Below are 12686 nucleotides of genomic sequence, written 5' to 3' on the forward strand. Positions count from 1 at the left end.
CCTCTGTCGTACCATGAGAGAAATAGAGATAACCGTTTGACGTCATCGAGATAATCTTATATGCCTAGTTGAACATGCTAATAAATGTGACAAATGACATGGAATGTATTAGAGAGAGAGAGAGAGAGAGAGAGAGAGAGAGAGAGAGAGAGAGAGAGAGAGAGAGAGAGATCGGCTTAATTAGAAATGGATAGAATGGCCTGGTGTGGAAGAACAATGTTAAAGGCGTTTTTATGCCATAGTCTTTATTTCTATGTTGAATGTGAAATGATGAATGCTTTGGAATGTATACGATAAAATGAATTTCGAGTAAGTTTTCCCCGCAGTATAGGACCATAAAAGCATCCTTTAAAGTAAGGTAAACAGGTATCCTAAAAAAAAAATCAAGGAATACGTATGAGCTAAAAACCTTCCTACACTGGTGGTTGAATCAGCGGAACTTCAGAGGTTCATGTAGTTGCAGGTCTCGTTTCATAGTTGATATATGAAAACTATTCAACGTTACTGATTCTAATATATATGTTTTCCTTATTATTCTCTTTTATTCGTCACTCCCTATTGCCTTTCCATACTGGGCTGCTTTCCATGTTGGAGCCCTTGGGCTTGTAGCATCTGCTTTTAAATCTATCAGCGCGTTATAGTAGTGCTAAGGAAGAAACGCAAAAAAAGGCAAGTGGATAGACCACCAGATTTTTCTAAAAGAAAGTAAAAACCAACTAATGATGATGACTAACAAGCACAGAAGATAATGATAGTGAAGAGACAAGGTAGATATTGTGAAAATCGGAACAATGGCCGGATAACAGAGATGCTAGTCAAACGAGTTTAATTAAGGAGATGAATGATCCCAAAAACGCACAGCACAATCAGTCATTCTTGGTGTTTCACAATACTGTTGTACTCGGCGTTTTTACAAATACCAGCTTCGTTCCGTTACACAGTCTTAGTTTTTTTTTTTTTTTTTTTGCAGTGGATATTGTTCGTGGATTTCATTATATCATTATTCATCTTGCGATTACAATCAATATTAATTATCATAAAGATTAAACAATGCAGTTGAATATACATTACATATGCATACATATGTACAAGTATATAAAATTATGTGTACAATTAATACTGTATACTGTGTTTGTGAGTATTTTTTCTTTTCTAAAATTCGTTCACCAAAAACACTGCATCCTGGGATTCAAACTATAAATAATCAAGGTATTAATAAGGATATCAAGACCAAAAATTGATATTAAATTACACAATTTCATAACCACCAGATTTATCATTTATTTTTCTGTAACTATTCAGCGGAAACTGTACTGTTAATCAAGTACTCAGTAGAAACAGTTTGTTTTTCAGATTCTTTAAATGAAGAATATTCTCAATGCTTTCTCTGTATCAATCATGCTGTAATAACACTATAGAGTCACAGTAATAATTGGCAAAAAAAAATCCCCAAAATATCTACTTCATCTTATGATGCAATTTCAATTTTAATAAGCTTATCAAAAAATTAAACTAATATGTGAAAACAACAATCACTAACAAAAGCAATATGTGAAAACTACTATGAATTTAAAAAACAAACAATCTAAGAAAAATATAAATCTATGTATTGCCAAATACATAAACGATACAGGAAAATTATTATTACAGTGATGACAACGATTACGAAATCTTGGCCCCACTAAATACACCAAAAGTCTCGCAAGATCAGACGAGGATTCAACCCTCAACCTTATAATTACGGTTCTAGCTAAAAACGACCCGTACTAATTTCACAACCGAAAGAAGAGCGAAAGGCCACGCGATTAAGGGCAATGGTTATGAGACATAACACACAACAAACTACACACAAGGGCCAGGAAGATTCTGCAACCGTTGCCTAACCTAGAATACTGCGACATACCAACTGATTGCACAGCAGAGCATCAAAACATAGACGCGCCAATTCGTCATCTCCCACAAACAATTCATTATAACACTGGAAGGTCGGGCAGCGAAGTTACAATACAGTACATTGGATCCGACTAGGTCATGGATAAGTGAACACACCACAGAATAAATAAGCGATGATAAGCATACTCAGGGCAAGACATGAGGCTAGCAACCTCACTCCAAAAATATATGTTGATATCCAGATGGGCTAATTTATATATATATATATATATATATATATATATATATATATATATATATATATATATATATATATATATATATGTGTGTGTGTGTGTATGTATATATATATATATATATATATATATATATATATATATATATATATATATATATATATATATATATATATATATATATATGTGTGTGTGTGTGTTGTTCAATAGTAAGTAAAAAAAAAAATAATCTACAATAAATTCGCCCCCCCCCCCACTTTCTGGTTTATTGCTAAAATGTAAACAAATCACGATACGAACGAACGAATTGTCCCCCGTTTAAAACCTTATGAATGTCCGCAAAGCACCCAAGCTTTCTACTTAAAATAGTCGTGAAACTTAAGCCAAAAATTCCACGTGCGTTGACCGCAAATGTCATTTTGCCCAAAGCAAACCTTGGCACACTAACCCTGAACGTCTCCACACTTGTGATTATGGTTTCTTCACCGAGGGTAATTTCGCTTGCTCAACAACGTTTTGTTTCAATGGCGTTTTCTTTTCTCGAAATGACGTCTTCAGACAAGTTTACATTAAAACAAATGTAAAGCACTGAAAATATAGACTGACATATCAAGGATGCAACTGGAGTAACATTTTGTTGCAAGACTTAAACTCTAGTGGAAGTTTAATTGTTTAATTAACTATTACAAACAAACAATTCCATTGGGATGGATGGATGGATGTACAAAATTTGGGTCATATGACCCACAGCTGGGGCCTGGAAGGCCATTCGCAGGCGAAGAGTAACTAGAGAGATCTGACATTTGCACTAAGAGGCTAAAGTTAAAATAGGTTGGACAGCAAAACGGAAGAAAGATAGCGAGAACGAAGATGAATAATATTAGACAGGTAGCTAGCTGGGGGGTAAAGACCCTACAGTACACCAATTGAGGCGGAATGACGGCATTAACCACACCCCCCCCCCCCACCACGAGAAAATGAAGACAGTATTACTATAGATGTAATACTGCAGGAATTCTCTTCCTCATAAATAAAAACTGGTGAAGAGGTTCTAACAGATTCAGCAGATTAAACTTCTCTTACGCCGTTAATCATCAGACTTATTTTCTGAAACCTACGTCATCATATCACACCAGAGCTGTTCTTATCAGGCTAACGATATCTTTATGTGAATTATTACAGTAGAGTACACTTCTTATCTTATTACTCATGCAGTGAGTGGCAAATAGTTTATCTTCGGTTCTGGTGTCTGTAAGCTACTGTATGGAAATACAGGACATACACAATCACTTTTGCCTTGAATTAATTATATAATTTTGCTTAAGATTCACAGGTAAAGAAGATAGCCAAGATCACAAAATATTTAAATTTTACAAAAATATACTTTTTTTAATTTCACAAAGTTTTCAAATTGAGAAAAGATGAGGGTGAATTTGGATAAATTAATAAAAGTTTCCTGATTTAACAAATTATAATTTCCTTTTCAATGCAATTCTATAAAAATAGTCATCTCTTGAATTCAAAATTATAACACTAAATTGAACACCATTCAAGACTAGACGAGATAAATTAGTAGAAACAACTTGTATGAAAGTAAATGCCTTCAGACAATAAGTATTGTTATATACTGTATACATGCGATATAAATAAAAATAAAAATATTAATGATGGAAAATTATACAGAAATCAAGACTAAAATAACAAAGAAAGTTCTCACACCATTCAGAGAGAGAGAGAGAGAGAGAGAGAGAGAGAGAGAGAGAGAGAGAGAGAGAGAGAGAGAGAGAGAGAGAGATTGCCAACATTACCCACCCGGACTTGATAACATGAAATGCAAATTACGAATGAAATTAGCTTAGAGGTCGAGTTGTGAAATGTTCACGTTCTTAACTCATCCTGAAGGAGTTTCTAAAAAAAAAAAAAAAAAAAAAAAAAAAAAAAAAAAAAAAAAAAATCAACATACAATCCTGTATAATATCCTCACGTTTTTAACTGGCAGAAATAAATCAAAATGTCTTTAAATGTGAGCTCTTTAAACACACGATAAACTGATAAAATCAAAGGCCCAACTTGAACCTATATACTTTTCATCCGCAACATTGCTTTAGAGAAATTGACAAACCCCTTCAATGAACCTCAATTGAGCTATGGGTGCGTACCGGAAAGGATTTGTCTTCTGCAAGGGGCCTCTAACCATTTTGGCCCTTTAGGTGCAGAAAAATAAAACTAAGAGTAAATAAACCCTCTTATGCTATTTAATTATCACGTTTCTAATCTTAAAACTCCTATGCGTACGCAATTCTCAATCATCGAAAGAGCAGTATAAAATCAATTCAGTTATGGGTGCGTACCGGAAAAGGTTTGTCTTTTGCAAGGGGCTCTAACCATTTTGGCCCTTTAGGTGCAGAAAATAAAATTGAGAGTAAATAAACCCCCTTACACTATTTAATTAAGTTTCTAATTTCAAACTTCTATGCGTACGTATTTCTCAATCATCAAACGAGCAATATAAAATGATAAAAAAACATTTCTGAATATATTATAAAGTTTTGTGTATGCATAAAATGTATTTATATTCCACTTTATTCAATCATACATTAAACCTCATTTTGTGTATTGAAATAACAAAGAATAACACTCGACACGGTCTTAAATTGAGAAAGGAAAAAGCAGACGGATTGTGCAATAAACATCCGGGCATTACAATATTACCTAATTTGTTTGTTTGCTCCCTCGTATATATTTACCCCCAACGATCCATTACATTTTTCGAACTCTACATCTTGCAGGAATAATGTGTTCTTGATGATCTCACTGTCTTATTCAATTAAATTCGATATCGTCATCTGGAACATTTTATTGTGAAAATATTTACGAGGGTCTGAATCCAAACATTTTATTGATAATGACAACAGGGAGTGCTCTGGTGTGGGTTGGGAGACTTATATAACACATTTGTTTAGTTAATTTTCTCATCTTTTACTTTTTATTCCATTAATCTTGCCGTTTCATTTGTTACTTTACTTGCTTACATTGAAGAGTATTCGTTTGTTCACTCTGTCATCTTTTTCTTTCAATATTTAGAGAATCAACAATGTCTCTAATAATTGCCAAATCCAATGAGAAAGACTTGAATTTCTTCTTTTAAGACTTTCTATCAACAGTTTCAGCTTTACTAAAGGAAATATATTACATAAGTATTTGCCAATGTAATTATGTAAGTTCCTCAATGCTAAGGGTGGGGAGTATTACCGATTGTGAATTTTTTATTTCATTAGGATAAAAAATTTTCTCTTCAAGAATATAACTATTTGTATAATGAGATTCACAAAAATGATCACATACTTTCCTGGAGTTATGAAAGGGTTTGGCACAACGAAGTGGTCCCATTTCCTTTCAAATTCTTATTATTTGTGGTTTTAATATCCTAAAACGTAGCGGGTAAAATATTCTAAAACTAGTAGTAGGTTCTTTTAGTTGATTTTATATATGAGTTTTTCCTCAACATAGTAAAGGGAAACTCCTAACTCCACGAGCACAGTAGTAGTAGTAGTAGTAGTAGTAGCAGTACCTCGACTTAATCATGGAACAAATAAAGACACACCAGACACAACGTTCTAATCCTTTAATGTCCAACCCTTCAAGAGGGAGAGTAGGATGGAAACACTAACTGCATACTGTATTTGCTCAAACTTTGAACGAGGGATCGAGGTGGGGGCAATTGTTGTCAAAGCTGACTGAAATGAATTAAACCATACCATCTATTCCTGAAGTTGGGCAAATGTAACAACAGAGGATATCTCAAACCAAATCTTAAAATTATAGGACTATATCTATCTTTTCTTGACTAAAAGCTACACAGTACTGGATTAAAATGAAATAGCACTGACTTTAGAAGAATGTCAGACTGGAAAGGTCAACCTGTCTCCGCACACCTTTGCCACAACGTGACAAACAAGATCTGGTTTTCCTAGGAAGGAAGGGAATAAACAGTTCCCATCCACAAGGGAAAATATTATTATTAAGATTACTAGCCAAGCTACAACCCTAGATGGAAAGACAGACTGCTACAAGCATAAGGGCTCAACAAGGAAAGCATCCCAGTGAGGAAAGGAAATAAGGGAATAGCATATAAAGCATAAGTAAAGAATAAAATATCTTAAGATTAGAATAAAACAATACATTTTAATATTAGAATAAAATAATATATTTTAAGATTAGAATAGAATAATCATCTTAAGTCAGAATAAAATAATTATCTTAACGTTAAAATATATCAGTCAGAAGTACTTAAGAGTACTTTTATTATCAACCCACTCCCCCTCTAATTTCTGAGAATTGAAGACACAATAAAAGGATCAAGTAATGAAACTCAAATCCTTCAAGGATGAAGTCTTCTACACCTAATAATGACATACCAATCATGTGTTAAAACCATATTGATATTCAGAGTAAGGAAGAGTGAGAGAATCCATGTAAACCAGGTCACAATGAAGGCACAAACCTCTACAGTTTATACCAGGAGATAAAGAGAGAAAAATAATTTCTTATACTGTAGCTGAGGAGCACTGGTAGAATATACAGCTAGCTAAAATATTACGTACATAAGTGTATGCAAGAGTTCATGTAAGCACATAAGTGTAATGTCTGAGCAGTTGTAGAATATACAAAGGCATACACATTCAGAAAGTCAGAGTATATACAACCATAAGCAGTGCATGAATGCATGACAACATGAACATATGTACCATCTAAGCTTACATAGCATTTGAATGAATGTGCGTAAAACTCAAGCCACAACATGAAAAAGTATAAATAGTGCAAGGGTCACGCATACACAAACCCATGTAGTCCATACCTAAGCATGTACGTGTAGCTCAAGTCACTATACAGTACACAAGAGAATGTACTGCAAACAAGGACTCCCAGCAAGTTTGTGAAAACATGCAAAGCATACAAGCAATTAGGTTATCAAAAGATGTTATCATATATAAAGTTTCCGGACAGTAATCAAAATGATTTTAAAAAATTCTCAAGACATCATCATGAGACAGACCCATTCTTCCCATTTCACTAGGAGGATCATAAAGGGAACAGACCAGTAACTGATCAAATTAAGAAACATGTCACCAATTAACTTCACAGAAAGGATGATTACAAAGAAAACTTTGCAACATAAATGAATCAAGATTAGATTGACCATGTTTCCTAGAACTCTGCCCTTAAGGGGAACATCATCAGTATCCCTCCTACAGAAGAAAAAGCAAGGGAGAATTCCCAGAGGATCATCCAGACAGGAGACTCCAACTCATCCCTTTCATCAACCCATCTTTCTTGTGTAAAAATATGTAGACTGACACATAAGGAAATGATGAAGGGAACCCACAAAGACAAAAAGAGAAAAACTGTTTTGAATCAACACAATGTATCTGAATAGACCCATAGGGCAACAGGCAAATAAGGAAAAGTCCATGCCGAGACAGAAATCAAGGGAATGGGCCCTTTGATAAAACAAAAAAAAGAGATCTCTAGAAGCTGGTGAGGCACGGATTACCAAGAAAACAACATCAATACACATCCAAGACCCTTATGCTGGAGTCCTAAGAGGAGCACTAGGACCCCATTGCGTCCTGAACATCTTGCAGCCGTGAGTAGTAAATATTGCATAAGTAAGGTAGAAAGTCTCATAAAAGTGAGGAAGCATCAAGGCACAAGCACACTCATGACATAAGAGAAGAGAGAGGGCACAGTAACCATTATGCATCTTGGAGGAATAATACCATTATTCTTCCAAGGTATGTATGCTCAGCTCCTCATTCAAGAACCTTCTTAATTTCTAAAATTTTGGAGCAAGTAGACAGCATGAACACCAGTTACACTTGAGGACAAGATTGGGCCCACACAAACCATGAACAAAGGCACACAAACAATGAGAGGAAAGCCAAAAATCTTAGGGAACTTCCAGACAACAGAGCAAATGTTTGTCAAGCAAAACTGTTACCATATCAAAAGGGTTCAAAGTGGACTTCAAATAAGAGAGAGTATGAAACCTGATATGGAAACAAAACATGATACCATATCCAACTGTCCATGCAACCCGTTCACTTGTTCAGAGACATATAATATTGAACAGTCGAACAGTCTCTCAGCCTGAAAATCCTCGTTTATGACGTCCTCACCAAATAATGACAAACATTTCCTCTTTTCATGGTCATATGGTAATTGTTTTCTTCGACAAAATTTGCTCTGGCTTCTGGAATGTCCTATAGTAGGCAGTAGGAACTAATTTCACTTCTACTGTAACTATATCCTTAAATCAGACAACTTTTTCCAGTGTTCAGCCTCAATAAAAGGAAGAAATACTCGTGGGGAAATCTTGGTGGATAACAGGAAAAAGGTCAGACACCCTTCTCTACATCTTAACATTTTGAATCTTTCGTGGCAACCCCCCTCCCTCCCAAAAAAATCAAGATACTTCTCTGAACTTTCACTTGATTTTTCTAGTTTGTAAACAGCCTTTCGGTAGAGAAAAAGGTGAGAAGTGACAAGATTCATTTCAAATTTCTTCAAAAGCGATGATCATTAGAACATCAGCCTGACAAGCCCAAAAAGGATACACACTGCAATGTGCCCAATCACAGCAATAACCCCTTCAGCAAACAACTCAAAGCTCATAGGCCCATCCATGTGAAGAAAGGCCCGTGCATTTCCACCGTAATAACCAGATGTAAAAGTATAAAAAAAACCTGCAACTCCATTTAGCATTCTTTAAATAAACACCATACCCAGTATACAGGTTCCCTCAAGAATAAAAACCTATAGCCTATGTAGATGTTCCAGAACCTTATCTACATGCTGTATGATGCCTAAATTGTACAAATATATTTTGAATATGAAGCTACAAACTGAGCAAACATTGCATAACATGACTACAAGTTTCACAAAGGCATGCAATATTTTCCACAATGTAATACAATGTAAAAAGATACTGGTTATAAAAAAAAAATACAGTAATCATACAAGACCAAAAATAAAATACAGTAATCATACAAAACCAAAAATAAAATACAGTAATCATACAAACTAAAAATAAAATACAGTAAACATACAAAACAAAAAGTTTCTTTAAACAGCAGTGACATATACAGTACTGTACTGTATGTCTATTTACATGGTTAAATGTAAGCGAGCCTTTCAGTTTCATCTTCCTTCATTATAGGTTGTTACAGTAACTCTTAATAGTAAACTACCAGAAACAATATACAGTATATGATGTACTTACCATTTTTGCCTTTGTAGTTCAAATTTCGTGCTCTCTGAACTGTAAGAAATAAAAAAAAAATATAGTTAATGAAATGAAAAAATTAAGAATAAAATATAATCAAGACAGCTTAAGGAAAATCATAGGTCAACCTTGAGGTACAGTAATTGCAACAGACACTGTATACCTAAAGTAAAGGAACATATTGCAGAATTTCATCAAAGTGACACTAAAAAACCCTTGAACTTCCTACAAAAATATACTGTGACATAATGCATGGTTTATTACTAGATGTAAAATGATGAGAATAATCTTTTACAGTACTTTTATTAGAAATACATAAAATGACACTGTCACACCAACAGTGCCTCAGAGAACCAAAACCAATGGTAATGGTCACTTTGTCCACCATCAATAGTGAAGACCGGCCGCTTAGAGCTAATGGGACTTATTGTGAGAAACTGTTCAGCAAGACAATTTTATTCATTAAAGTAAGAAGAATTGCAGGAAAGGGATCTAATCCACTAATTCCTCTTAACTTTTAAAAACTGCACAATTGCTTCCTCAGATGGAACAACAACTGTTCCAAGAATGGACCCAGGCACAGAGAAAGCACTGGGGGCAAATGTCACTTGGTAAAAAATTGTAGAAGGTAGATCTACTCTTGCAGTACCAAAGTGAGCTTGTAAGCATCCTGAAAGAAGGCGACCCTTCTATGCCCAAAGAAGGCCACAGACTCTATTAGATATAGGTCATCATAACAGTCTATGGATACAGAGGACATGCTTGTGCCACACACAAACGTTAAGCAAATTTGATGAATAATACATACAGTATCATAAAAACTTTTGCATTCTCACATACATGCTATCATTGCACACGGAACTTCACTATGGCCACTGTATACATATTAGAACTTTCAGCATTGCCAAATCTTCCATTGCTAACTCATCGCCATTTTTCAGTTTGCTGTCAGTAGGTTAGTTGACTGCCCTCATACAGCAGTGACTTGGTAAAGGTAACGAGTGATAATGTAACACTAACAGTGCAGACAGCCTTACTAAATTCATTGTTAATGCATTTATGATAAAACTAATGTTTTATAAACAAAAAGTCTTTATAGCCAAGTTGTGTGTGCTTCAAATAGGTTACATCGTGACTAACTTTACTTGTGGCACCAAAATAAAGGATAGCTACACATCATACAGTCAACAAACAGTGCTGACACAAGACTAGTTACAAATGGTTTCAAGTCATTGGAGCCAAGATACAATTTTGACTGTGAGTTCTACAGCTTTCAAATATACATGTGTAAGTTTGACCAACAAGCTCCCACATAAGTCTTTCAACATACACTTGAAGACATTGTTCTTTTTAACTTTATTGATATGATGTAAATTTAACAATTAAAAGTAGATTAATCTTTACAATTCTTGAATGCTTAGAAGAATATACATAAATATTTTGGCTTCCTGCGGCACACTTAAGTTTCTACGTGTGGAGTGTGACTAGAAAAGCCTTCTTCGAAATAAAGTAAAGAAAGTAACCGAACATAACCTATGGGGCCAAGTCCCTTTTCTTCAGTTTTATTGTACTTTATTACAAGGTAATGTAACCTAGGGAAAAACTACAATATATATATATATATATATATATATATATATATATATATATATATATATATATATATATATATATATATATATATATATTCACATATATATATATATATATATATATATATATATATATATATATATATATATATATATATATATATACATATACATATATATATATATATATATATATATATATATATATATATATATATACAGTATATTTATTTATATATATTATATATATACAGTATATTTATATATATATATATATATATATATATATATATATATATATATATATATATATATAAACACAGTATATATATATATATATATATATATATATATATATATATATATATATATATATATATATATATATATATCTTGTACACTTGTAAAACTTTACCAAATTTCCTCTCACTCAAAATAGAAGGCCTAGTTTCTCTTGTATGGTAATAATCCATCAGTCTCATAGTTTTTGTTGATACAGTAATAGTTAAATCTAAGTATGCCATAAATTAAAGACAGGTAACTTTACATCACATTAAATTTTGCAAGTCTTACAACCCAAAGTAGGTGATAAACAAACCTCTAGAGGTGTTAATCAATATCAAAACCTTTTAACCCCACCAGTGACCTTAGTCATTTAGGGGGCTGGACCCGCTGACCTGGGAAATAGTTCTTACTCATCGAATATTGAAAAATTCCTCAATGTTTTTGGAATAAAGTAACATCTAAACTTGATTAACCTATGGCACACTATATTACATACTGGTATACAAGGTTAAGGCATAACCTACCAAGAGCGTAGCCTTTAACCAGAATTAAATTACCGTAGCCTATTCTTAGGCAAGTTAATTAAAATGGCCCGAGAAGCCACTCTATACAGTATTACATATTCTTTATTAACAAGTCCATCTCTAAATTCGAAATCTACTTTTAAAATTGCGAGCTGCAATCAATATAGCAAATATTTGGCTGCAGTGTTGCAATGATGAATAAGAAAAAAAACTTTCGACGGCCAGGTAAGCTAACTGTACCTGCGAGGTTTCACAGGTGAGATAACCCTTTAGTTTTGACCTTATTCCACAAACATAACTTATACTCACCAGTAACTTGAATATGTGTTGGTTGCCACATTTTATAACCATCCAAACAATATCGGTAAGTACTTCCAACATAAAAATATCCGCGAAAGTAACACAAATCTTACACTATCGTCTTCAACGAGTGACAAAGGTTTTCATCGGACCAAGGTCCGTTATAAACTGACGACTGGAGACAACAACCACCTCACTCGACAGCATAGCTGCCAGTTTGGCTTTTATTCAGGCCAACAAACCTCAAATTTAGCCTTTTTTGAAATTGGTTGGGCGTTAGTAATATGGAAAAAGTCGGGTCTTAAATACAATATATTTGGCCTTTTCAACTAATGGGTTGGCCTTTTAAAGCATATGTTGATTAGAAGTTGGATTTTCTCATTTAGAAAACCTGGCAACTCTACTCGACAGGAGTCAGGACCCACTCAGAGTTACCATTTCTTACTTTTTTATTTTATTTTGGTTGATTGCTTTATGAAATTTGGGCCATATGACCTGGTGATGGTACCTAGGAGGCTTATCAGCATCAAGCTGCTAGTGTTGGAAAGACAATTCAATGCAATAAATATTG

General features: G+C 33.8%; 1 long non-coding RNA gene across 1 annotated transcript; it reads right to left on the reverse strand.

Annotated features, from left to right (window-relative positions):
- Window positions 1-9411: 9411 nt before the first annotated feature.
- On the reverse strand, window positions 9412-12331 carry LOC137621150 (uncharacterized). The gene is made up of 2 exons (XR_011040136.1): window positions 12125-12331; window positions 9412-9450 (listed from the first exon to the last, which is right to left on the reverse strand). It is a non-coding gene; the product is annotated as an uncharacterized lncRNA (long non-coding RNA).
- Between the last annotated feature and the right edge of the window lie 355 nt (window positions 12332-12686).

The sequence above is a fragment of the Palaemon carinicauda genome, chromosome 27 (genome assembly GCF_036898095.1).
Source record: "Palaemon carinicauda isolate YSFRI2023 chromosome 27, ASM3689809v2, whole genome shotgun sequence".
Classification (NCBI taxonomy): domain Eukaryota; kingdom Metazoa; phylum Arthropoda; class Malacostraca; order Decapoda; family Palaemonidae; genus Palaemon; species Palaemon carinicauda.